The sequence below is a fragment of the Ornithorhynchus anatinus genome, chromosome 10 (genome assembly GCF_004115215.2).
Source record: "Ornithorhynchus anatinus isolate Pmale09 chromosome 10, mOrnAna1.pri.v4, whole genome shotgun sequence".
NCBI lineage: Eukaryota > Metazoa > Chordata > Mammalia > Monotremata > Ornithorhynchidae > Ornithorhynchus > Ornithorhynchus anatinus.
Window position 1 is genome coordinate 35098122 of NC_041737.1, and position 24174 is coordinate 35122295.

Consider the following 24174-nt stretch of genomic DNA (forward strand, 5'->3'; position numbering starts at 1 on the left):
GAAAGTAGGAAAAGAGGAGAAGAGAATTTAGGGAAGTCTTCTTGGAGGACAGGTGACTTCAATAACACTTTGAAGTGTGGGAGAGCAATTATCCACCTGATATAATTGTGGTATCTGTTAAGTGCTTACTATGTGCCAAGCACTGTACTAAGAGCTGGGGTAGATACAAGTAAATCAGGTTGGACACAGTCTCTGTTCCACATGGGGCTCACAGTTTCAATTCCCATTATACAGGTGAGGGAACTGAGGCCCAGAGACGTGAAGTGATTTGCCCAAGGTCACACAGCAGACAAGCAGTGGAGCCAGCATTAGAACCCATGTCCTTCTGCTTCCGAGGCCCATGTTCTATCCACTATGCCATGCTGCTTCTCAAGATGAGGAGGGAGAGCATTCCAGGACAGAAGTAGGATGTGGGCCAGGGGTCGGTGGCGAGACAGGTGAGATGGGCACAGCAAAAAGGTTAGCCCCAGAGAAGCAAAGTGTGCGGGCTGACTTACAGTAGGAGATTTGTGAGGTGAGGTAAGAGGGGGCAAAATTATTCAGTGCTTTAAATCCAATGGTGAGGAGTTTTTGTTTGATGTGGAGGTGGTTGGGCCATCACTGGAGTTTCTTGAGGAGTGAGGGAAACATGATCTGAATGTTTTTGAAGGAAAATGATTTGGGCAGCAGAATGGAATATGGACCGGTATGAGGAGAGAGAGGATGCAGCGAAAGGATGTGGATAGTTGACTTTTGTTTCTGAGTTGACCCTCTTGACAGTGAATGTTGGTGTGTAAGTCTCATGACTTCCTGTTCTGCCACAGTTCATGAGTGCTTGTCTTTGTGATTTATATCTGTGATTTATTTTAATATCTGTTCCACTCTGTAGATTGCAACTCCTTGAAGTCAGGGTTCATGTCTATCAACTCTATTATATTGTAATCTCTCAAGCTCTTAATACAATACTCTGCACAGAGTAAGCACCTTTGTGATCTCCCAACCTCCTGTCTTCCCGCTCCAGTCTATACTTCACTCTGCTGCCTGTATTATCTTTCTACAGAAATGTTCTGGGCATGTCACCCCCCATCTCAAAAATCTCCAGTGGTGGCCTATCAACCTCCATATCAAGCAAAAACTCCTCACTATCGGCTTCAAAGCTCTCCATCACCTTGCCCCTTCTTACCTCACCTCCCTTCTCTCTTTCTACATCCCGGCCCACACACTCTGCTCCTCTGGCACTAACCTCCTCACTTTGCCTCATTCTCACCTGTCCCACCATCGACCCTTGTCCCATGTCCTACCTCTGACCTGGAATGCTCTCCCTCCTCAAATCTGCCAAACTAGCACACTTGACCCCTTCAAAGCCCAACTGAAAGCTCACCTCCTCCAGGAGGCCTTCCCAGACTAAGCCTCCCTTTTCCTCTGCTCTTCCTCCCCTCCCCATCACCCCGACTCACTCCCTTTGCTCTACTCTCCTCCCCATAGCACTTGTATATACATGTACATATTTATAATTATAATTCTATTTATTTTTATTAATGATGTGTATATAGCTATAATTGTATTTACTTATGATACTACTGATGCTTGTTTATTTGTTTTGATGTCTGTCTCCCCCCTTCTAGTCTGTGAGCCCATTGTGAGCAGGGATTGTCTCTATTTGTTGCTGAACTGTACTTCCCAAGCACTTAATACAGTGCTTTGCCCACAGTAAGCGCTCAATAAATACCAGTGAATGAAGGAATGAATTGAAAGAATGAATGAAAATGATTGGGGAGGAAGTAGTTGGGGCAGGTTGGTGGAGGAAGAAGAACCTTGGCCATATTGAGGCAAGGGAAGCTAATGGTGTGCCTGGGAGAACAGGATATGGGAAGAACTCATGCTGTGAACAGTGGATGGACACTGGGAGTGAACGAAGAGTATCTCTGGAGGTTCAGAGGCCATCAGCCAAGACTCTGGAAGAGCAAAGCTCCTGTGCCCACGTTCGGGAGAAGCACAGGAGCCTCAGGATATCTACAGGACAGTGTAGTGGGTACTGGAGGAGAAAGTAGTAGATCCAAGCAAAGTCAGCTTAAATTAGATTTGCTTTTGTTGTTACCATGTAAGATTTTATTAAATGTTATTAATTATTAAATATTATGGAGATCTTTGATCTTATTGTATGCCTGCAGTAGGGACTGGGGAACATATGCTTCTCCTCCATCCTAATCCTCCTCAACACTCCTCGACAAGCTGCTTCGGACTCTTTGGACCACCCCCTTCTCCTGGAAAAGTTATCCAACCGTGGCTTCACTGACACTGTCCTCTCCTGGTTCTCCTCTTATCTTTCTGGCTGTTCATTCTCAGCCTCCTTCCTGGGCTCCTCTTCTCCCTCCCACCCCCTAACTGTGGGGGTCCCTCAAGGTTCAGTTCTGGGTCCCCTCTATTCTCCATCTACATTCATTCCCTTGGAGAACTTATTAGCTCCCGTGGCTTCAACTGCCATCTCTATGCGGATGATACCCAAATTTAAACCTCCACCCCTGACCTCTCTCCCTCTCTCCAGGATCACATTTCCTTCTGCTTTCAAGATATCTCTACTTAGATGTCTTCCTGTCACCTCAAACTTAACATGTCCAAAACAGAGTTCCTTATCTTCCCACCCAAAACCTGTCCTCTCCTGGACTTTCTCATCACTGTAGATGGCACCACCAACCTTCCCATCTCACAAGCCTGCAACCTTCATGTTATCCTTGATTCCGCTCTCTTATTCCACCCACATATTCAACCATCACCAAATCCTGTTGCTCCCTCCATCACAACATCACGAAAATTGGCCCTTTCCTCTCCATCCAAGCTGCTTGCATGTTAATACAATTGTTCATCCTATCCTTCCAGTTTACTGTATCAACCTCCTTGCTGACCCCCGAACCTCTGGTCCCCATTCCAATCTCCCCATTCCAGTCCAAAATTCACTCTGTGGCCAATCATATTCTACAAAAACGTTCAGGACATGGTGCCCCCTCCTCAAAAATCTTCAGTGGTTGCCTATTCACCTCTGCATCAAATGAAAACTCCTCACCATTTGCTTTAAAGTACCTTGCTCCCTCCTATCTCATCTTGCTTCTCTCTTTCTACAACCCAGCCCTGACACTTCATTCCTCTAGTGGTAACCTTCTCACTATACCTTAATAACGGTGGTACTTGTTAAGTGCTTACTATGTGCAAAACACTATTCTAAGTGCTGGGGAGATACAAAGTGATCAGGAGGTCCCACGTGGGGCTCACAGTCTTCATCCCCATTTTACAGATGAGGCAACTGAAGCCCAGAGAAGTGAAGTGACTTGCCCAAAGTCACACAGCTGGCAAGCTGCAGAGCCGATATTCGAACCCATGACCTCTGATTCCCAAGCCTGGGCTCTTTCCACTGAGCCACGCTTCTTAATCTCACCTGTCTCTCCGTCCTGCCTCTGGCCGGTAATGCCCTCCCTCTTCAAATTCGACAGACAATTATTTTCCCCCTGTTCGACGCTTTATTGCAGGCACATAAGCTCCAAGAGGCCTTCTCAGTCTAAGCTCCACTTTTCCTCATCTTCCACTCCCCTCTGCATTGCCCTGACTTGCTCCCTTTGCTCTCCCTTCCACCCAGCCCCACGGTACTTATGTATATATCAGTCATTTTATTTATTTATACTGATATCTGTCTCCCCTGCTCTAGATTGTGAGCTCATTGTGGGCAGGGATTGTCACTGTTTATTGTTGCATTGTACTTTCCCAAAGGCTTAATACAGTGCTCTGCACATAGTAAGCACTTAATAAATATGATAGAATGAATGTGACTTAGGGAACCATGGGTAGGAGTGCTTTGTCTTTGGGATTCTTGCAGTCAGGCCCAGGACAGCAATGGTAGCCTAGAACCTTATCATCTCTATGCCTTCAGGGAGACACCTGAGTCAGCCTTAGAAGCAGCTGTGCGTAGTGGATAGTGCACAGGCCTGGGAGTCAGAAAGCCATGAGTTCTAATCCTGACTCTGCCACTTGTCTGCTGTGTGACCTTGGGTAAGTCACTCAACTTCTCTGTGTCTTAGTTACCTCATCTGTATAATGAGGATTAAGACAGTGAGCCCCACATGGGACAACCTGATTACCTTGTATCTACCCCAGCGCTTATAACATAATTATGGTATTTGTTAAGCGCTTACTATGTGCAGAGCATTGTTCTAAGAGCTGGGGTAGATACAGGGTAATTAGATTGTCCCACGTGGGGCTCACATTTTTAAATCCCCATTTTTCCAGATGAGGTAACTGAGACACAGAGAAGTTAAGTGACTTGCCCAAGGTCACACAGCAGACAAGTGGCGAAGCCAGGATTAGAACCCACGACCTCTGACTCCCAAGCCCGGGCTCTTTCCACTAAGCCACGCTGCTTCTAACATAGTAAGTGCTTAACAAATTCCATTATTATTATTATTATTATTATTATTATGCAACAATTGCCGTGGAGGAATTTAGGGGACAATGAATAGAATACCCTAAAGCCTGCAGTTCCAAAATGAGGAATCTGGAGGCCTTTAGGGCCCAGTGGAAGCTGTCCAGGCTCTGGGCATTCCTACAGTGACTTGGGATGCTCATAAAACTGGGATTTAGGCTGAAAAGCCTTGCTACCATCACAGTTAGTTACTTACTTCTCCACCCATCACTGCTCAGTGTGTGTTACAGTCTCTTGCCATGACCATTCAAATGAGTCTTGTCAGTTGCTATGGTAAAGGCATTGGTCAGACCACAGGTAGTCAGCTCTACTTAAATCCCTGCAGGGTTTCTGATCAATTTCTGCTTGGACTCAGTGTCTGCATTATTTAGAGGTCTCCCTAGTATTACAAGCAATTCTGCTATCTTGGAGTGCTTATTTCCTGCGAAAAAGGGACTTTCCCACTGAGGTGCATGTCAACATTATTCCTTCCCCAACTCCGGGACGCCTGGTGTCATTTTCTAACTTGTGCTGTGCTTGGAGTTTTGTTCCTTCCCTCTCCTAGATCATGGCTGAAGTAGCACAACCTAAAGAGGTGGTTCTAGTCTGGTTGGAGCAAGAGAAGACGACATTGAGAACGCCAAACAAGTAACTACCAAAAAAAAGAAAACAAATGATGTTTTTTTAAAAGCAATTAGCAGATACCCTTAATTATGGCATTTGGAATGGAACTCATTCCAGTAAACAATCAACAGTTTGTATTGAGTCTCTACTGGGGGCAGAGCACTCTACTAAGTCCTTGGAGAGTCTAATAGAATTAACAAATAAGATATCTGTCCTCAAGCAGTTTAAAGTCTAGCAGGGGAGGTAGACATTAAAATAAATTACAGACTTCAGGAAGTAGTAGAATGCATGAGATATGTATATAAGTGCTAAGGAAACTTAAGTGTTGAGGTGATGTGGAAGTACTGAAGATAGACTGAAGTATTGAAAGTAGATACCGGAGAATCTAAATGGGGGAGATTAGGAATCAGAAGAAGACTTCTGCAGGAGCACTCAATAAATGTGATTGAATGAATGAATGAATGAAGAAGGACTTTGAAGATGGGTAACTAATGTTGGTATTTAGAAGTGGTCTGTCAGATATGAAGGAGAGGGGTGGACCAGTCATAGAGAGAAGGGACATCAGCAATAGGTCAGTCACATGAAATTGAGAATGAGGCACAACGAGTAGGTTAGCTTGCTTCAAATAATGAATGTAAGATGGGATGTAGTGGGAGAAGACAGTGGATGAGAAGGAGGGAGAGTGTTTATTGTGTACCTGGAACCCAATGGTGCGATGTTTCTCCTTGATGCAGAGAGGAGTAGGCAACTAATGGGGGTTTCTGAGTAGTGGGGAGATGTGTGCAGAATGCTGTATTAGAAAAATGATCCAGGCAGTAGAGGGGAGTAGGAACTGGTTAAAGGAGAGACTTGGAACAAAGAAATCAGTGAGAAATCTGATATAGTAGGCAAGTTGGGATATGGAAGGTGTCTAGTGATTGCTAAGGTAGGGAGGAAGGGGTAGATCCTAGAAATGTTGCGGAGGAAGAACCAACAGGATTTGGTCATAAACTGAAGATCTCTTAACTCTTAATTGTTAAATGAATGAAAAACATTTATCTTGAAGGGGAAACTTTCACCTTACCATTAAATTTTCACAGATTAATATATAAATAATGGAGGCTTGAAGGATAGATGAGTAATCCCTAGGATTACTTCTTTCATGCATTCTTTAGCTCTGCGATCAGATCTGCCAGGAGAGATTAAGCCGTTGGCAGATCCTGATCCATATTTCTTAGGAAATAGGTGGCCGTTAGTTTTCAATTTTGATGATGGTGTCCTGGATTTGACAGTGAGTTCCCGCTGGATCTGTTCACAGGCCCAGGCTCCATTGCTGTCCTCTTAGCAACTAAATCGAAGAACCATCCTCTGTCCACAAAGCAACTGAGATGAGGATACTACAGCTAGCCATTCTAATTGTTCCTGCAGTTTTACCTAAAGATTCAAACAGGAGTCCCAGATTTGGAAAATCTCATTGTTCTGCTCCTTAGCAACCATCCAAACAAGAGGGGGCTGGCTAAACATTGCTGAAGTGACCAGAGGGATTACCTTCAGAGTAGTAAAGGGGAAGAAGCTGGAGGAGGAATAGCTATTTCTGTAACATAATTTCTGGAAGGAGTTGCTCAGAAAGTGTAAACCTTGGAAATTCAGTTAAGGTAACTGCATGTGGCATATTCACTAGACTGGATTCTAGACCCATATCTGTCTGCTGGGCCTAGGTCAGCAGTAGTGCAGTTTTCTGACTTAAAAAGCCACCTAGGGCATTTCTTGTGGTGTATAGGGTTAGCAAGAATGTGGGAAAATAACTGGCTGATATGGACAGGGAAGGTTTTAGTTGCTAACACAGCAACCACCTAGCAGGTCAGGCACTATGGCACAAAATTAGGAATAAGCTGCGGTCACTTCTGCTGTAAATATGGCCTGTTGTCCTGTGCTTAAAAACCTTCAGGTGCCCTTTGCCTTGTTGTTCCCTTGGAGAGAATCCATCACTGGGCTAATCACTCACTTCTACTTAGGAAACTGGGGACTGATGTAGTAATGGAGGGCAGATGAGATCACTCAGGTAGTAGGGCATACATGCACACACAGCTTTTGCCAACCACAGTAGCACCTTAATGCCAGCCCACTATCATCCTGGTGGAGCAAAATAGAGGATATAATGATTACAGTATTAGGAAAAGAGAAACTTGGGGACAAATTCTCTGGACCCAGCTATATACCTCTACTTCAGATAGCTTCAAGTTGAAATTCATAAGTGATGTGGAAAAAAAAAGCACAAGGGGAATTGGGAGGTTCCTGGGGGCCTTTGAATCATACGTGAGATGGCGCTTGAGTTTGTTCTTCAAAGGAAGATAACTGTCTGCCCAACACTGAGCATTTACTGTTTAATGGAGAAGGAAGAGACATGAAGCAGGGAGTTCAGTGAGGAGGCTGATGCAGTAATCAAGGCAGGAAAAGATGAGAGCTTGAATCAGCTGGTAGCAGTTTTCATGAAGAGAATACGGGGGTTTCTGGAAATGTTGAGAAAGTATAATCTACAGAATTTCATGGCAGATTGAATGTGTGAGCCGAAAGAAAACGATGAGTTGAAGATAATGCCAAGGTTACAGGCTTGGGGGAAAGGGAGGGTGGTGAGGCTATCTACAGTTATAGGAAAGTCAGGGAAGGAAATATTGGTGGGGAAGATGATAAGTTCTGCTTTGGACATGTTACGTTCAAGGTTTCAGTAGGACATCTGAGTAGAGATGTCTTGAAGGGAGAAGGAAATGCAAGACTGTAGAGAAGGAGAGAGGTCAGAACTGGAGTGAGAGATTTGGAAATCATCTCGGTAGTGATAATTGAAGTCTTGGAAATGAATGAGCTCTCCAAGGGAGTGGGTATACATGGAAAATAGAAGGGGACCCAAAAGTGTACTGTGAGCACAGAAGAGGAGCCTAGGAAAGAGAGTGAGAAAGAATGGTCACAAAGATAAGAAAAGAACCAGGAGAAGAGAGTGTCAGAGAAGCCAAAGTTAGATAATGTTTCCAGGAGAAAGGGGTGGTCTATGGGATTAGGATGGTCATTGGCTGCGGCAAACAGGATTTGGCAAGCCCTCCTAAAATCGTAATTCTTCCAAGAAGTCTTCCCAGACTAAGCCTTATGTTTCCCTTTCCAACCTCCCATCTGTATGTATCTGTATCTTAACTATCAAACCCTTAAACACTATGAAGCCCACCCTGGCCCCATAATATTTACGTAAATATTCTTATACTTATAAAGCAGGCTGTTGGTGTGGAGTAAAGAGGGCAGTGGTCAGAGTGCAGTGGGTTGCATGAGAGTTGGAAGAGAGGAAATAAAATAATTGTCTTTTGTACATGAAGATACCACTGATGGTGAAATTCACCTACTGGGTATGTGTGGAACTGAAAAGATTAATCAATATGAGACAGTAGCAGACTTTGGGCCACTGTAGTCCTTTTCTAAATGCTAAGTGCAGTGTTCTGCACAAAGAATGCCCTCAATTAATATGATTGACTGATTTCCTAGAGCAAATATCCCATGCAGCCACTTGTGAAAGATTATAAACCTAGGTCTCAGGTGAGTGAGGCTGGGTTCAGACTCATCCTCCCAGTTTCCAATGCAGAACAATAAACTCTAATCCTTGGGCAGGGGCTGGAGAAAACTTTCTCTGCTTTTCCTCCCACTTAATTGTGGTTTATTATTAGACTTTTCTTATCTACTTCTACTTAAAGTAATGCAACTCTTCCCAACTTGTAAAAGGAGAAATACATCTATCTCTCCTTCCACTCCAAATTCCAGCTATAGTAGGCAAACTCTTTTCTTCCCCTCAGCTCTGCAGTTTCTGTATCCCTGTGCCAGATGTTTTTCTTTTGCTAAGGAAAGAGACTGGGACTGGTACTCAGGTCATCTCAGAAAGAGAGTACCTGATGCCATGAGCAGTAGGATACAGTGGGAACCGAGTACTTTGGTTCAAAGCCGAAAGGGGATTGGGTCACTGGTGTGAGAGATTAACAGGCAGAATTTTTGACCAATCGGATTCTGCCTGGGGGAACTAATCACAGGAGGGACAGGAGGCCCCTATCATAAATAAATATTTTGATGGGAGGAATTGGAACAACAGAGGATTCCCCGAAGTCTTTCATTCTCTAGGGAGTTGAAGATTACCAAACTGCAATCCTATCACGTACACCCTTGACCAGCATAGTGACCCACAGTCCCAACCATATAATACATTCTGCCCCTTGTTTTTTACAGCACCTGGTGCTGTTTTCATTTTCATTGTCTTGTTTGATGACCCTTTGGAAACTTCCACTCAAAAACCTCTCCTTTTTTGCAATGCCCCATGCTGATCTATCTGTGTCGACTGGCTCCCGGTTTTCAGACTAGATGCAAAATTGTCTGAAGGTTTGTTTTAATGTATAAAATATTTCTGCTCTCCTCCATGCCTTCAGCTTACCATATTCAGCCATTTGATGTTGAGTATGCGATGGGACTGCTCTAGGCTGAGGGTGCTGAGGGTGGTCCAGGTCTCATAGCTGTGAGAGGATACGACAGCATTAAAGCTCTGTAAAACTGTAGTATGGAATCTAACACCACGCTGCCTCCATGTTCTATCTGACAGTTTCCCAAAGGATGTGCTGGGCTTCTTGCTGCAATATTGGTCATTGTGCTGCCTGGGTAAGAGAATCTTCTGACAGTCTTTAGCTTTGTGCTATGAAAGAGTGAGAGCTGATACATTTTGAGGAGCTGGCTGGTGCAAGCTGATACATTTATTTCAGTTTTCTTTAAATTTACCATCGCTCCATAGTGCCTGGCTGACAAGACTGTGAGCCCCATGTGGGACAGGTACTGTGTCCAACCTGATTATCTTGTTTCTACCCCAGTGCTTATAACAGTGCTTGACACATAGTAAGAACTAAACAAATACCATCATCATCATTTGGTAAAGCAGTTTACATGTGTGCTTCTAGGACACAGGCATTTGAATGCAGTAATTTTTGAATGACTGTTTTTAGGACTTTATAGTGATAATAATACCTTGGTTTTTTGTATAATAATTTTAGTTTTCCAAAGCCATATCACATATAGTTATTTCATTTATCCTATTAACATCCCTGTGAAAGATGGAGAGCCACATATCACTAGCCTCAATTTTACAGATGAGGAAACAGTGACCCACGAGTTTAAGTGATTTACCCAAGGCTATGCAGAAAACCATGGTCAGAACTGGGACTAGAAGCAGATTCGCCTAGAGCATAGAGCACTGGCCTGGGAGTCAGAGGCCCTGGGTTCTAATTTCTGCTCCACCACTTGTCTGCTGTGTGACTCTGGGCAAGTCACTTAACTTCTCTGTGCCTCAGTTACCTCATCTGTAAAATGGGGATTAAGACCATAGGATATGGACTGTGTCCAACCTGATTATCTTGTAATTATCCAAGTGCTTAGCCTGGTACATCGTACGTGCTTAACAAATACCATACAAAAAAAACAGGTCTCTTTACTCCTCACTCTATACTTACTTGAGGGCTGGCTAACTTTGAATTATGCTCAAAGCTTTTCTGATGGAAGTGGTTCCCAGAGGAGAGGAACCTGTATTCAGGTTTCTCATTTTATTTTCCAGCATGATCATGTAGAATATGTGCCAATACATTATGTATTCCATTCTGTATATATCTCACTGGGATTGGGAAATGGTTGGAAATGGATAGTACAGGATATCTCCAACTCTTTTACAGGCCACTTGTAGTGTCATGAAGCAGATTCAGAATATTACTTAGCTTTTCAAGGGAGCAAAATTTATTAGGTATTTTCCAGTGTCCAGATCTATTTATGGGTAATTGGAGCTCATTTAGGCTTTCAGATCAGCCCAGGTTTGATATGGCAAACAGACACAAGTCCGGTCTGTAAGATTGGTACAAATTTGGTATGGGGGACCGGCACATATAGAATATTGTGCACCTGCACAAGGATGGGATTGGTGGTTGGAACAAATTTGGGTCAGGGGATCAGTATAGGCCCTGGTGGTGGAAAGGTATAGGTTTGGGGTGAGGATATGGCCCATACTTTTAGATGACTGTCACAAGTTTGTGCAGGAGGGTCAGCTCAGAATCAGACTGAGAGACTGGCACAAAATTGAAACTAAAGAACCAGTACACATTTGGCAAGGATGTCTGGCACAAGTTTAGGCTGGGGGAGTGGTATAAGAAGAGACTAGGGGACTGGTCCAGGTTCAGACTGGAGGGTGGGCAAAGATTCAGGGTGAGACACCAGTTTACGTTTGGGCTGGGGAACTGGCACAGAATTACCTAGGGACCTTCACAGGTTTGGCCTGGGGAACTGGCGTAGGATTAAAATGGGATAAAGTTAGAGGGTAGGAAGCACAGAAAGAGCCTGTAGGGCTAAGGTAATGGTTGCAGCTTAGAAATAGAGGGTTGGCAGATATGCAGGCTGGGAGACTGGCTCAGATTTGGGCTGCGTGATTGGCCAAGATATGGCCTGGGTGAAAGGTAAAGCTTCTGAATTTTGGACTTGCAAAGATTCAGTACGGGGGACCAGAAAAGGTTTAGTCTCTGGGATTGGCATATATGGAGGATTATGGACCTGCAAAGGGTTGGGAGGGAGACTGGCACAGGACTGCATGAGGGAATAATATGCATTTGGAATGGATGACTGGCACAAGTTTGGGTAGAAGGTCCAGCTTTTGTTGAGTCTGGAGGATGAGCACTGCATCAGTCTAAGTGACAGGAAGAGACTTAAGTTTAGGGACTGACATAGTTTCAGACTGGTGGAGCAATACAGTTTGGGACTGTACTACTAGTGCTGACTTTGCCTGGGGGACCAGTACAGATTCAGACTGAGGGACTGGCACAACTCTGGGCTCAGGGACCTACACCGATTTGGCTTGGGTGACTTGGCATGTGTTGGGAATTCGGGACCACCACAGTTTTGAGATGGGCAACTGGTATAGGTTTGAACACAGAGGCGTGGTCAGGTTCAAGCTGCGGGAAGGAAAAGGGTTCAGTTCGGCTTGAGGGCCTGGAACAGATTCCAGATGGTCAACTGGCAAAGGTTCAGGCAGGGAGAACAGTTTGGGATTGGGGATTGATAGAGGAACAGCCTGGATGAGAGGCACTGTTTTAGGTTCTGGACCTGTACAGGGCCTGAAAGCGTTTTAAGGCAGGGGACCATCACATATTTGGTCTTGGGTATCAGTTCAGATTTGGCTTGTGAAACTGGCACAGGATCTGCCCGGGGGACTGGCACAGTTTCAGGCTTCGGGACTGATTCAGATTTTGGTAAAAGGTCAGACCGTACAGCCTGCACTGTCTCTTCCTGGGGAATCAGGATAAATTCAGACTGAGGGACTGGCCCAGATTAAAGTCTGAGTTACCAGAACAGGTTTGGGATGGGGGAAACTGCCTAGCTTCAGACTGATAAATTTACACAAGTCCAAACTGAGGAACTGGCACAGGTTCAATAATGAGGACAGGCACAGGTATAGAATAAGGGACTAGCACAGATTCAGACAGGGAATAATAATTATTATTATGGTATTTTTTAAGCGCTTACTAGCTGCGAGGCACTTTACTAAGCTCTGGGGTGGACACAAGCAAATCCGGTTGGACCCACTCCTAGTCCAACGTGGGGCTCACAGTCTCAATCCCCATTTGATAGATGAGACAACTGAGACACAAAGAAGCGAAGTGACTTGCCCAAGGTCACATAGCAGACGAGTGGCGGAGCTAGGATTAGAACCCAGAACATTCAAGCCCGTGCTCTATCCACTACAACATACTGCTTCCCACATAGGTTCAGGGGCAGGATCTGACATAGGTTCTGACATAGATTCAGGTGCAGGATCAGTCCAAGATCTTCCAGGGGTACTTACATGAGTTTGGGTTAGGAACTGGCTTAATTCAAGCAGAAAGAACTGGCTTAATTCAGTACAAGTTCATGTTGGGGGAATCAGCATTTCACACTTGGGAACTGGCACAGGTTCGGGATTGGGTACAGACAGAGGAACTGCCTAAGGGTCTGATTTAGGTTTAGGCTGCAGGACCAGTAGAGTTCCAGGTTGGGGAACTAGTAGCGATACAGGATGGGGGACATACACCAGTTAGGCATGGACAACCAGTACATGTTTTGCCTGGGGGACCATCACAGTTATCTCTGGGTTTCGGTTGGTAGTTTCAGGGACTGGAACACGTTTCAGACTGAGAGACCGGCACAGGTTCAGCCTGGGTTCAGGCTTGAGGACCTTAAAGTACGAGGTGGGCAACCCACAAAAGGAACTGGACATGTTTGGAATGAGGCACCAGCACAATTTCAGACTGGTGTACTGGAACAAGTCTAATCTGAAAGACAGGTAGAGGACCAGACTCATGGATTGGTGTGGCTTCAGACCAGGTGACTGGGACTACTGGTGCTGGTTCTTTCTAAGGGACTTGCATATATACTCAGGCTTGGGGACCAGCACAGGTACAGCTTGGGGGCAGGCACAAATTCAGGCTAGAGGATTGGCTCAGGTTCTGGTTGAGGACTAGCATAGGATCAGTCTTGGAGTATCAAGCTCAGCAACTGGCACTGGTTTAGCTTTGGGGACCAGCATATGTTCTGTCGGATAGACTGGCAGTTTTATAATGGGGAACCCACATATTTTCTTTATTTTAACAGTCACAGTTTTGGGATGGGGATTTAGGGCAGGTTCAACCAGGGGAACAGTAAAGATTTGGGCCAGTGCATAATTCCAGGTGTGGCCTGGGGATCAAGCACAGATTCAAGCAGGAGAAGCAGCATGGTGTAGTGGATATTCTAATTCTGGATCCTCCATTTATCTGCCGTTTGACCTTGGACAAGTCACTTCACTTATCTGTGCCTCAGTTACCGCATCTGTAAAATGGGGATTGAGACTGTGAGCCCCAAGTGGGACAGGGACTGTCCAATCTGATTTGCTTGTGTCTTCCCCAGCACTTATAACAGTGCCTGGCCCATAGTAAGTGCTTAACAAATACTATCATTAACATTATTATTATTATTATTACCAGCTCAGGTTCATTCTAATGGACTGGCACAATTTCAGACTGGGACACTGGCTCAGGTGCAAGTTGGAAGATCACTATGGGTTTGGGTTGTATAACCTGCATAGGTTCAGACTGGTTGCCTGGCAAAGGCACAGTTAGAACCTGGGGGACTGGGAAAGGTTAGGGATTGGGGATTGGGGGAGGGCAAGAGGAGGTACAACTTTGGGGATCAACACAGTTTTAAACCCAGAACCCTGCATAGCTATGGTATGGACAGCAGGCATATGTTGGTGGTAGGGTACCAGTGCAGGTTCAGCCAGGAAGACTGGCTCAGGTTCAGACTGGAGGACATGGACAAGTTTTGGGATGGGGGTCCATTCATTCATTCATTCATCAGTAGGATTTATTGAGCACTTACTGTGTGCAGTGCACTATACTGAGCACTTGGAAAAGTACAATACCAGCACATTTTCAGCCTGGGGGCCTGCCCCTTTTATGCTGTTAGACTGGAACAGATTAGGATGGAACAGCCTGGGAGCCTGCACCTTTTATGCTGTTAGACTGGAGCAGATTAGGATGGAACAGCAGCACTGATTCCTGGCTAGGGACCAGCCCAGATTTGGGCGGTAGTATCAGCCCTGGTTCTGGTTTGAAGACCAGCGTAGATTCAAGCTGGGTGTCCAAAATGGTTTCATACAGAGGGACTGGCACAGTTTTGACTTGGAGGTCTGGCAGAAATTCAGACTTGTAAGGTTTAGGACTTGTAAGGTTTAGCCTGGAGTATAGGTAGAGATTCAAAGTATGGATTTAGGGACAAGCCCAGGTCAAACATGGAGTATGGGGCTGGAAGGCCCGAGCCTTGGGAAGTGATGGAGGATGGGAGCAATTTCAGACTTGGGAAAGGCATATGCTTGGGAATGGAGTGCCAACTCAGGTTTGGCATATATATGCGATATTGTTTCAGGCTGGGGGACTTATATATGTTTTGGGATGGAGGACCGATAAAAGATTTGGCATGGACTATCAGAACTGGTTCTGGCATGGTTTGAGGCTGGGGGCCTAGCACAGGTTCTGGCTGGTATCCTGGCATAGGTTCTACCTGGGGGACCTTCTCTGGATCAGGATTGGGGATTGGCAGATATTTAGTCTGGGCTATTATAATTGTGAGCCTATGGGATACAGGAACAGTGTCTGACCTGATTATCTTGTATCTGCCTCATTACTTAATACAACACTTGACCCATAATAAGTGCTTAGCAAATACCACTAACATTACCATCCTCATCATCATCATTGTGCATTGCCAAGGGTTGGGTACAAGTTCTGTCTGAGGAAGTGGCTCAGGATTTCTTTTTAAGACCAGCACAGATCAGGTTGGAAGATTGGCACAGCTTCAACTTCGGGGAATCAGCACACATTCTGGCCAAAGGACCAGCAGAGGTTTGAAATGGGGGACCTGCAGTTTCTGCTTGGAGAATGCTCCATGTACTGCCTGGCGAAGGGAAACAACTTTGGTAGGGTTGATGGGTGTGGTGGATGGGTGGAATAGTACAAGTTTGGGCTGGAGATCTCGCACAACTTTGGACTGGTAAAAAGGCAAAAGTTCAGCCTGGCAAATTAACAAAGGTTCAGACTGGGGGACAAGTACTGGTTAGGCCTTGGGGACTGGCACGTGTTCTGGCTGTGGGTTTGGCACAGGTTTGGACTGAAGAACCAGCATAGCCTCATGTAACATTACTGGGAGTTCTCAGCCCTAAACCCAGGCCAAAAGAATACCCTCCCCTCCCCGGAGACCTTTAGAAGCGACTGGACCCCTTTCAGCCTACTCTGGGTCCTAAAGCCCTCCAATTCTCCTATTCTTATCTTGCAGGGTTTGGAGTATCCTATTCACTGCTTCCCAAGTTCCTGCATCTCTCTCACTGCCACCAATCTATGGCTAAATCCTGCCTCTCCAAAGGCATAGAAATCATTGGGAGACTAGCCTATCACCACCCCTCCTGTGGTTGACTGCAGGAAGCCTGCAGACAAGTGTTCCTTCCTTTGTCCACTGCTCCCCCAGCCACGTGTCTCCCTAGTACCTGGAACTTCTCCCCTACCCCCTTCCAGAAACAGAAACCAAGATTTTGAATCTTAACAATATTCAGTGAGTTCTCAAGTTAGCAAATGGAAACAAATCCAGTGCAAACCACTTTTCCCAGAATCTACTACCTCCACATCAAGGACACCCTGTACTTCCCTGGAGACATCCTGGGTCTCACATTATTTTCTTCCTCAGGAGGAAGGAGCCTCTCTTCCTTCTCCAGAGTTCTAGCCAGTGGCTAGACTGTCTAGACAGGACTCCAAACCTTGAGAGATCTTTTCTGATCCCTTCCTATGCGCTATGCCCATCCCAGTGTTCAGAACACCAGCTGTTCTTGTGTCCTGCTCCCCCAGACACAAAGACTGAAGGTCTTCCTATTAGTCCAACATGAACCCTCTACTGCCTCCTCAATCCCCCTCTCTGATTAGTTGACTATGCCTTCAGGGATTTTCTTGAGCCCTCTTCTAAGTGTGGAGGGCTGTGAAACTGGCTGTCACAGCTTGACTTGGGAATTGGCCTATGTTTTCTGGGTGGCCAACAGATGTACAGTATGAAGGACTGATGCACTTTAAGGCTTGAGGAACTGTACAGATATGGGATGGGGAACAGGCAACAGCTTGATTTTTGGGAACTGGCACAAATTTGGGCTGAGGGGCCAGTACAGGTTTGGGATTGAGGATCAGCACATGTTCAGGCTGGGTACTAGTGTGCGTTCAACACAGAATATTGGTAGAGATTCAGTCAGGGTGACTGATCCAGATTTCAGGATGGGGAACTGGCACAGTTACAAGCTATACTTCCAACACTAGTTCTGCCAGAAGGACATGATTAGAATCAGGCCAGGGTCAAGCAGAGGTTCTGACTGGCAGATCAGCATAGGCTTGGGCAGGGATACCAGGACACATTCAATCCAGATTCTAGTTTGGCGAGATAAGCATAGAGCTGTTTCTGCTTGGAAGGCTCCCGTAGATTCAACATGGTGAACCACCACAATTTCAGAGTTGGGGGACTGGCTGAGTTTAGGTCTAGGAGACTGATACAGGTTTATATTGGGTAACTGGCACAAGTTTGACTTGAAACACTGACACAGGTCCAGCCTGGGAAAATGGTACAGGAAAGAAGCAGTGAGGCTTAGTTGATAGAACACGGGCCTGAGAGTCAGAAGGAACTGGGTTCCAATCCCGGATCTTCCATGTGTCTGCTGTGTGACCTTGGACAAGTCACTTAACTTCTCTCTGCCTCAGTTACCTCATCTGTAAAATGGGGATTAAGTGTGTGAGCCTTATGTGGGACAGTGACAGTGTACAACCTGATTAAACTGTATCTGTTCTAGCATTTAGAACAGTGCTTGGCACATAGTAAGTGCTTAACAAGTATTATTTTTATTATTATTAATTATAAGGTTGAGGGTGGGGGAATCAGCTCAGGTTAAGGATGAGGGTTTGGGATGGGTAATGGCATAGCTTCAATTTGGGGGACCTACACACTTAGACTGTGATCCCCATGTGGGACAGAGACTGTGTCCGACCTGATTAAATTGTACCTACCCCAGCACTTAGAAGAGTGCTTGACATATAGTAAGTACATAATATAATAATAATAATAATAACAAAACAACATAGATTTGAGGTACAGGTATGAGTTCAGGATGAGGAACACACACATTTTTGGGATGGGTGATTAGCAGAAGTTTGTGCATATGGGCCCACTCAGATTAAGGCTGGGGGACTAGCACATCTTTGGACTGGGGGACTGGCACAGGCTCTTGGATTATTGGCTCAGGTTCAACCTCAGGGACTGAAAAAATTTCAGGCTGGGAGACTTGTACATTCATGGGAGGAGGAATCCTCACAGATCTGGACTGGATTCCCAAAGCGGGTTCTGAAAAGAGAATCAGTATAGGTTCCTATCAGGGGACTGGCACAGGTTCAGCTTATAGTGTCAAAACATTTGGCTGACAGGCACAGATCTGGGGTAGATGACCAGCCCAGGTTCATCTGAGGACCTGGCACACTTTGGGGCTGAGGAAGTGGCACAGATTTAAGATTGGGGGGACATGTTTGGGCTGGGGTATGAGTACAGATAAGGCTATGGGAGCAGAGGAGATTGGGGGTTGGGTTGAAGTAATAACATAGGTTTGTTTGAGCACCAGCACAGGTTCAGGATCGTAGATCAGGGCATGTTCAACTTGTTTGACTGGCACAGGTCCTGTGGGACCAAGACAGGATTGAACTTAATTTAGGAGTGACATAGGTTTGGGTTTAAGTTCTGGCTCAGGATCTGACTGGAGGACCTATCCAGGATTGCATTTTGTGGTGTACCAGACTAGATCTGAGAGATCTCAGGTCACTCAAACACAAGGTATCAGCACACTCCAGTAAGCATTAGTAAGGTTTATTTCAGGGGACAACAGCTCTCCCTTGGACTGGTCCATTGAGCACAAGGATAAAATCCAACAAAGAATTCCAGTCATATCAAGGGTATTTATTGAGCACTTACTGCGTGCAGAATACTTGACTAAGTACATGGGAGAGTACAATAAAATAGAGTTGGTAAACATATTCTCTGCCCACAGGGAGCTTACAGTCTAGAAGGGGAGACAGACATTAATATGAATAAATACATTATGGGTTTGGACATTAGTGCTGTCAGACTGAGGGTGAGTTGACTATCAAGTGCTTAAAAGTTACAAATCCAAGTGCATAGGCGACACTGGAGAGGAAGTAGGAGAAAAGAGGGCTTAATCAGGGAAGTCCTCTTGGAGGTGATGTGATTTTAATACGGCTTTGAAAGTAGGCAAGTTGGTTCTCTGTCTATATGGAAGAGGAGGGATTCCAGGCTAGAAGGTGGACATGGGCAAGGGGTTTGCAGTGAGATAGACAAGATTGAGGTACAGTGAGTAAACTGCCATTAGAAGAGAGAAGAGTGCAGACTGGGCTGTGGTAAGAAACTACCAAGGTAAGGTAGGATGGGGAGAACTGATGGAGTGATTTAAAGCCATTTGTAAGAAGTTTCTGTTTGATGCAGAGGTGGTTGGACAACCACTGCAGATTCTTGAGAGTGGAGAGTTGGAATGAATGAGTTTTAGAGAAATGAGCCAAGCAGCAGAGTGAAGTATGGACTGGAGTGGGAAGAGGCAGGAGTCAGGGAGGTCAATAAAGAGGCTGATGTAGTAGTCAAGGCGGGATACAAATGCTTGGATCAGCATAGTAACAGTTTGTATGGGAAAAAAGGGGTGTTTTAGCAACATTGTGATGATAGACCTGACAGGATTTGGTAAAAGATATAGTATATGGGTTGACTGATGGAGATGAGTCACAGGTAGAATAAAGGTATTTGGTTTGGGAGAGAGAGAGAATAGTGATGTTGTCTGTATTGATAGGAAAGGCAGGAGCAGGTCATGGTTTGGGTGGGAATATGAGGAGTACTGTTTTTGACATATTTAGTTTGAGGTGTCAGTGGGATATTCAGATAGGCAAATTCCTAAGGCAAGAAGAAATGTAAGATTACAGAGAAGATGTGATATCAGCACTTGTGAGGTAATTTTGGGATTCATTCTTGAAGAGATGGTAGTTTAAGTCATGAGAATGAATGAGTTCTCCAAGGGAGTGAGTTTAGCTGGAGAAAAGATGGGAACCCAGGACTGAGCCTTGAGGAACTCCCACCTCAAGGGGGTGGGTGGCCGAGTAGGAGTCTGTAAAAGAAAGTGAAAAGGAGCAGCCAGAGAGATGAGAAGAACCAGGAGAGGACACCATCAGTGTAGCTGAGGTTTGATATATTTCAGAGTTAAAGGGGTGTCTGCATTCTCATAGTGTCCAATTACTGGGGATATTATGATCAGTGAGTTCTTTTGGCCCCTGGGGACTCTGGAAAACGGTACATGAAAAATGATCAAGCTTCTGAGCAGCAGCTGTGTGCTAACAACCCTTGGAGAAGCCCAGTGATGGTTCGAGTTGGGGGTGATGGGGAAGGATTTTTCACTTATATAGACAGGTGCGTAAGTGTGAGCTCCATTTCCTCTCAACCGTCAAGTTAGGCTTCCATGTCCTAATCTGTTAGGCATCTACTTTCCTGCAATCACAAGCTACAAAGTTATGGCTATATTGTTGCAGTTGCTTAGCAATCATGTTAGGGTCTTAGCTTGAGCTATGGGGCCTAAGGGAGCTTAGCTAGATAGATAGGGGAGCCTCATGGAGCTAGGCCTCCTCTTGCTAGGAATTTCCAGGTTACCCACCATGGATATAGGTATAGGATTGGCTTTGTGGATCAGACTGTGTCCGACCTGAGTCACTTCTATCTGCCCAGAGCTTAGAACAGTGTTGGACACATAGTATGCACTTAAATACCAAAGAAAAAGGAAAAGAAAAAAGGAACAGTTTAGGGAATATTGTCACAGGAACAACTAGAGATGCCACCACAATTTTAGTCTGAGGGGCAGGCACAAGTTCAGGCTGAGGGGCCTGCATGAACCATGGCAGAAAGTTTTTTCTTTCCTAAAGTGTCTGTTAGAAAGACTCATTTACATGTATTAACCCATTTTCAGTTTTCAAGTCAATTATCACCTTAATAAGGGTTTTCTTTTGACTTGTCTAGTTCAGTCAACTACACTGAAAGACTAGGGATGGGATAAATTCTGAGAAACTAGTATTCCCTTGTCAAAAACTTGTCAAAAAAGTTTTCCATTTTAATATGACTGCACTACTTGGGGCTTATTTTCCATACTGGTATACTTATAACCTCCATGTGAAATAACATAAGAAAATTCAATTGTTGTTATGAGTGGAGAATGAATAATGCAACAATCAAGAATAAAAACTATTCTTGTATTTATTGAATAAATAATTCAACTGTTTATTGAAAAACAAACTATAATGCTTAGGTATCGAGTTAGCACTTGAGCCTTCATTTGACTTTTAATATTATTGCTAATTAAAAATAATGAAAAATTAAAAAATAATACTCCTTTCTTTTCTCAGGTATTCAAGAAAGTCTGCCTTCAATTTTCTTAAAGATTCAGGAGATGGTTATGTAGTTCATTATCCATACTATCCAAACTGAAGACTTTTTCTATTATCAAATAAAAAATAAAATTATATTAAAATTTCAAAATATTAAGAGGATTCAATGTATGTATTCTTATATTGAAAATGCATCTGTAATCCAATGGACTCTCTGTTGCTTAACAAGATAGGGCATATGGAACTAATTGTGGGACTAATCCAATTAATTAACGATGGCATTTGTTAAGCCCTTACTATGCGCCAAGTACTGTTCTAAGCACTTAATTGTGACCAAGGCAAAAAGAAAGTCTAATGAAAAAAAATTAGGGTCGTCCTTAGAGTTATCTTTAAGAAAAATGCATTTATAATTTCAACAACAATATTACCGTTTGAAATTCCAGTAGCTGTATGGGACCTGACTAGTGAAGGTTTGGCCAGTATGACCAGCACAAGTTCAGGCTCTTTGACAAGTTCAACTTTGGGCTAGAGAACAGGGCTAGGTTACGATGTGGGACCTGCACAGGTCCAGCCTCAGGGACCAGTAAAGGGAGCGAAAAGATGGAGTTCAGAGACTCCAGGTGTTGTTTTAGCAAAATGTCCTATGTCCTCCAAACTCTCACACTCCTTCACTTCAGGCCTAATTTCTTCTGTCCTCACTAAGTATCTTCCTGCCTTTGGTGACACTGGAAAATAGGTAAACCCAGCAATCAAGATTTCACGAGAAGCAGAGTGACTTAGTGGAAAGAACACGGGCCTGGGAGTCAGAGGCCCTGGGTTCTAATTCCTGCTCTGCCACTTGTCTACTGTGTGGCCTTGGGCAAGTCACTTAATTTCTCTGTCACTCAGTTCCCTCACCTGTAAAATGAGGACTAAGACTATGAGCTCTATGGGGTATAGAACTGGATCCAACCTAATTATTTAGTGTATATCCCAGCCTAGTACATAGTAAGTGCTTAACAACAAATACCACAATTATTATTATTCACACTTGTCTTTAGCCACATTCATAAATGCTAAGGGAAAACCATGTCCCTAAAACCTATTTCTGCCCTGAAACTAAAGTGGAGAAACCCTAATCTCCCAGAGTAGTAGAAGTAGTGATAAAATAGTTTATTAAGCCTTTACTATGTGCAGACCATCTACTAAGTTGTGGGAAAGAATAATTTGGTAGGAATTAGATTCAGTATCTGGCCCTCGGGGAGCTCAAAATCTAAAAGCAGTAGGGAGAGAGGGGCCTAGATATAGAAACATAAAGAAGCAGCATAAAGAATGGTGAAACAATAACGCACTAAAGCAATATAAAACAGGGACAGATACACAAAATAAAAACAAACATCAGTGGGGTGCTGTGGCTAGAGGAGAATAATTTTAAGTTCCTCACAGCTCAGAGTACAAAGCCACAGCAATTACTGCAGTAGCCACCAGTCTTCGGGAAGTTTTGTGGAGGCCTCATACTGTGACTATGTATCTCTTTCCAGCTGGGGTGGGGAAAGGCCAGATGGGTTAGTGTCTCCTCAGTGACTGGCTGTTTGATGGGGGCAATGTTAAGGGAACTCAGTTGCAGTTTATATGGCTTTGGCCTGGAGTGCCCAGGGAATGTCAGGAAACAGGAGCCCTTGGTTTCAGGGAGTGGAGGTAGTGGAGGGGGGTTGGGGTCAATTACTGGTTTTCTCACTAGGTCACTGTGGAGATGGGTCAAGAATGCATAGCTGAAGCTTATATCCCTAAGGCCTGGTGTGCACCGAGCATATCTGATACTGGGGGCCCTGGGTGACTTTGGTGGGAAGGTGGCCATTATCAGTGGATTTGCAAAGCTGCAAAGTAAGGGACACAGAGATTCTTCCTTGGGGATCTGTGAGGTGCCTCACTCTGCTTTTGTGGGGAACACAAAGGCAAAAGGGAATTTTGTTCTAACCTTGGCAGTTTCTTTCTTAGAGAGGCAAAGACTTTATTCAGGGAGGCAAGTGTTCCCCAGTTTATTCACAACACCCAAATCACATCAGGTCAACACCTGCTCTCAGCACCTGTGTACTTTCTGTGTACGTTGGAGAAGCAGCGTGGCTCAGTGGAAAGAGCACGGGCTTTGGAGTCAGAGGTCATGAGTTCGAATCCCAGCTCTGCCACTTGTCAGCTGTGTGACTGTGGGCAAGTCACTTAACTTCTCTGTGCCTCAGTTACCTCATCTGTAAAATGGGGATTAAGACTGTGAGCCCCACATGGGACATCCTGATTCCCCTGTGTCTACCCCAGCTCTTAGAACAGTGCTCGGCACATAGTAAGCGCTTAACAAATACCAACATTATTATTATTATTCCTACCCTCAGATGTATATTTTTATATTTTCATACATGCTATTCTTAAATTTAACTGAATACTCAGTTATTTATTTAGCTGTTTCATCTCCTTGCATTTGTTCTGCTTTTTCCTTATTTTTTCTTCTGGCTTTCACTTTCATTTGTTTTTGTCTATCTTCCCAATTAAATTACGAGTTCCTTAAGTGCCTTGCTATTATTGTACTCTTCCTAACACTTCCTATACTGCATTAACTCCATAGGCTCTTAATTATTCCATAAGGCCTAGCAACCACTAGGGTCTTGGTCAAAACTACTGATTGACTGATTGACAGTTCGAATCCAGCATCTGGAACCCTGAGGAAAGTTGCTTCAAAGTAGAATCTCTTCATTGGTCACTCACTAATAATAATAGTAATTATGGTATTTGTTATACTAAGTGCTTAAGCAAATAGGGTTGGACACAGTCCCTGTTCCACGTGGGGCTCACAGTCTCAATCCCCATTTTACAGATGAGGAAACTGAGGCACAGAGAAGTTAAGTGACTTGCCAAGGGTCACACAGCAGACAAGCCACGGAACCGGGATTAGAACCCATGACCTTCTGACTCAGGCCCGTGCTCTATCCACTGTGTCATACTGGCTCGATCATGGCCCTTTAACAGTACAGAAATTCTTGAGAGCCCTGCTCTTTCTTTTCTCGGCCATGAGGGCAGCCAGGATGAACTTGTTCACTTAGTAGACTCCCTTCAGGC

General features: G+C 44.6%; 1 long non-coding RNA gene across 1 annotated transcript; it reads left to right on the forward strand.

The window, feature by feature from the left end:
- Positions 1–4674: 4674 nt before the first annotated feature.
- LOC114814511 lies at positions 4675–21240 on the forward strand. The gene is made up of 3 exons (XR_003762303.1): positions 4675–5074; positions 9651–9706; positions 21106–21240. It is a non-coding gene; the product is annotated as an uncharacterized LOC114814511 (long non-coding RNA).
- The last annotated feature ends 2934 nt before the right edge of the window (positions 21241–24174 follow it).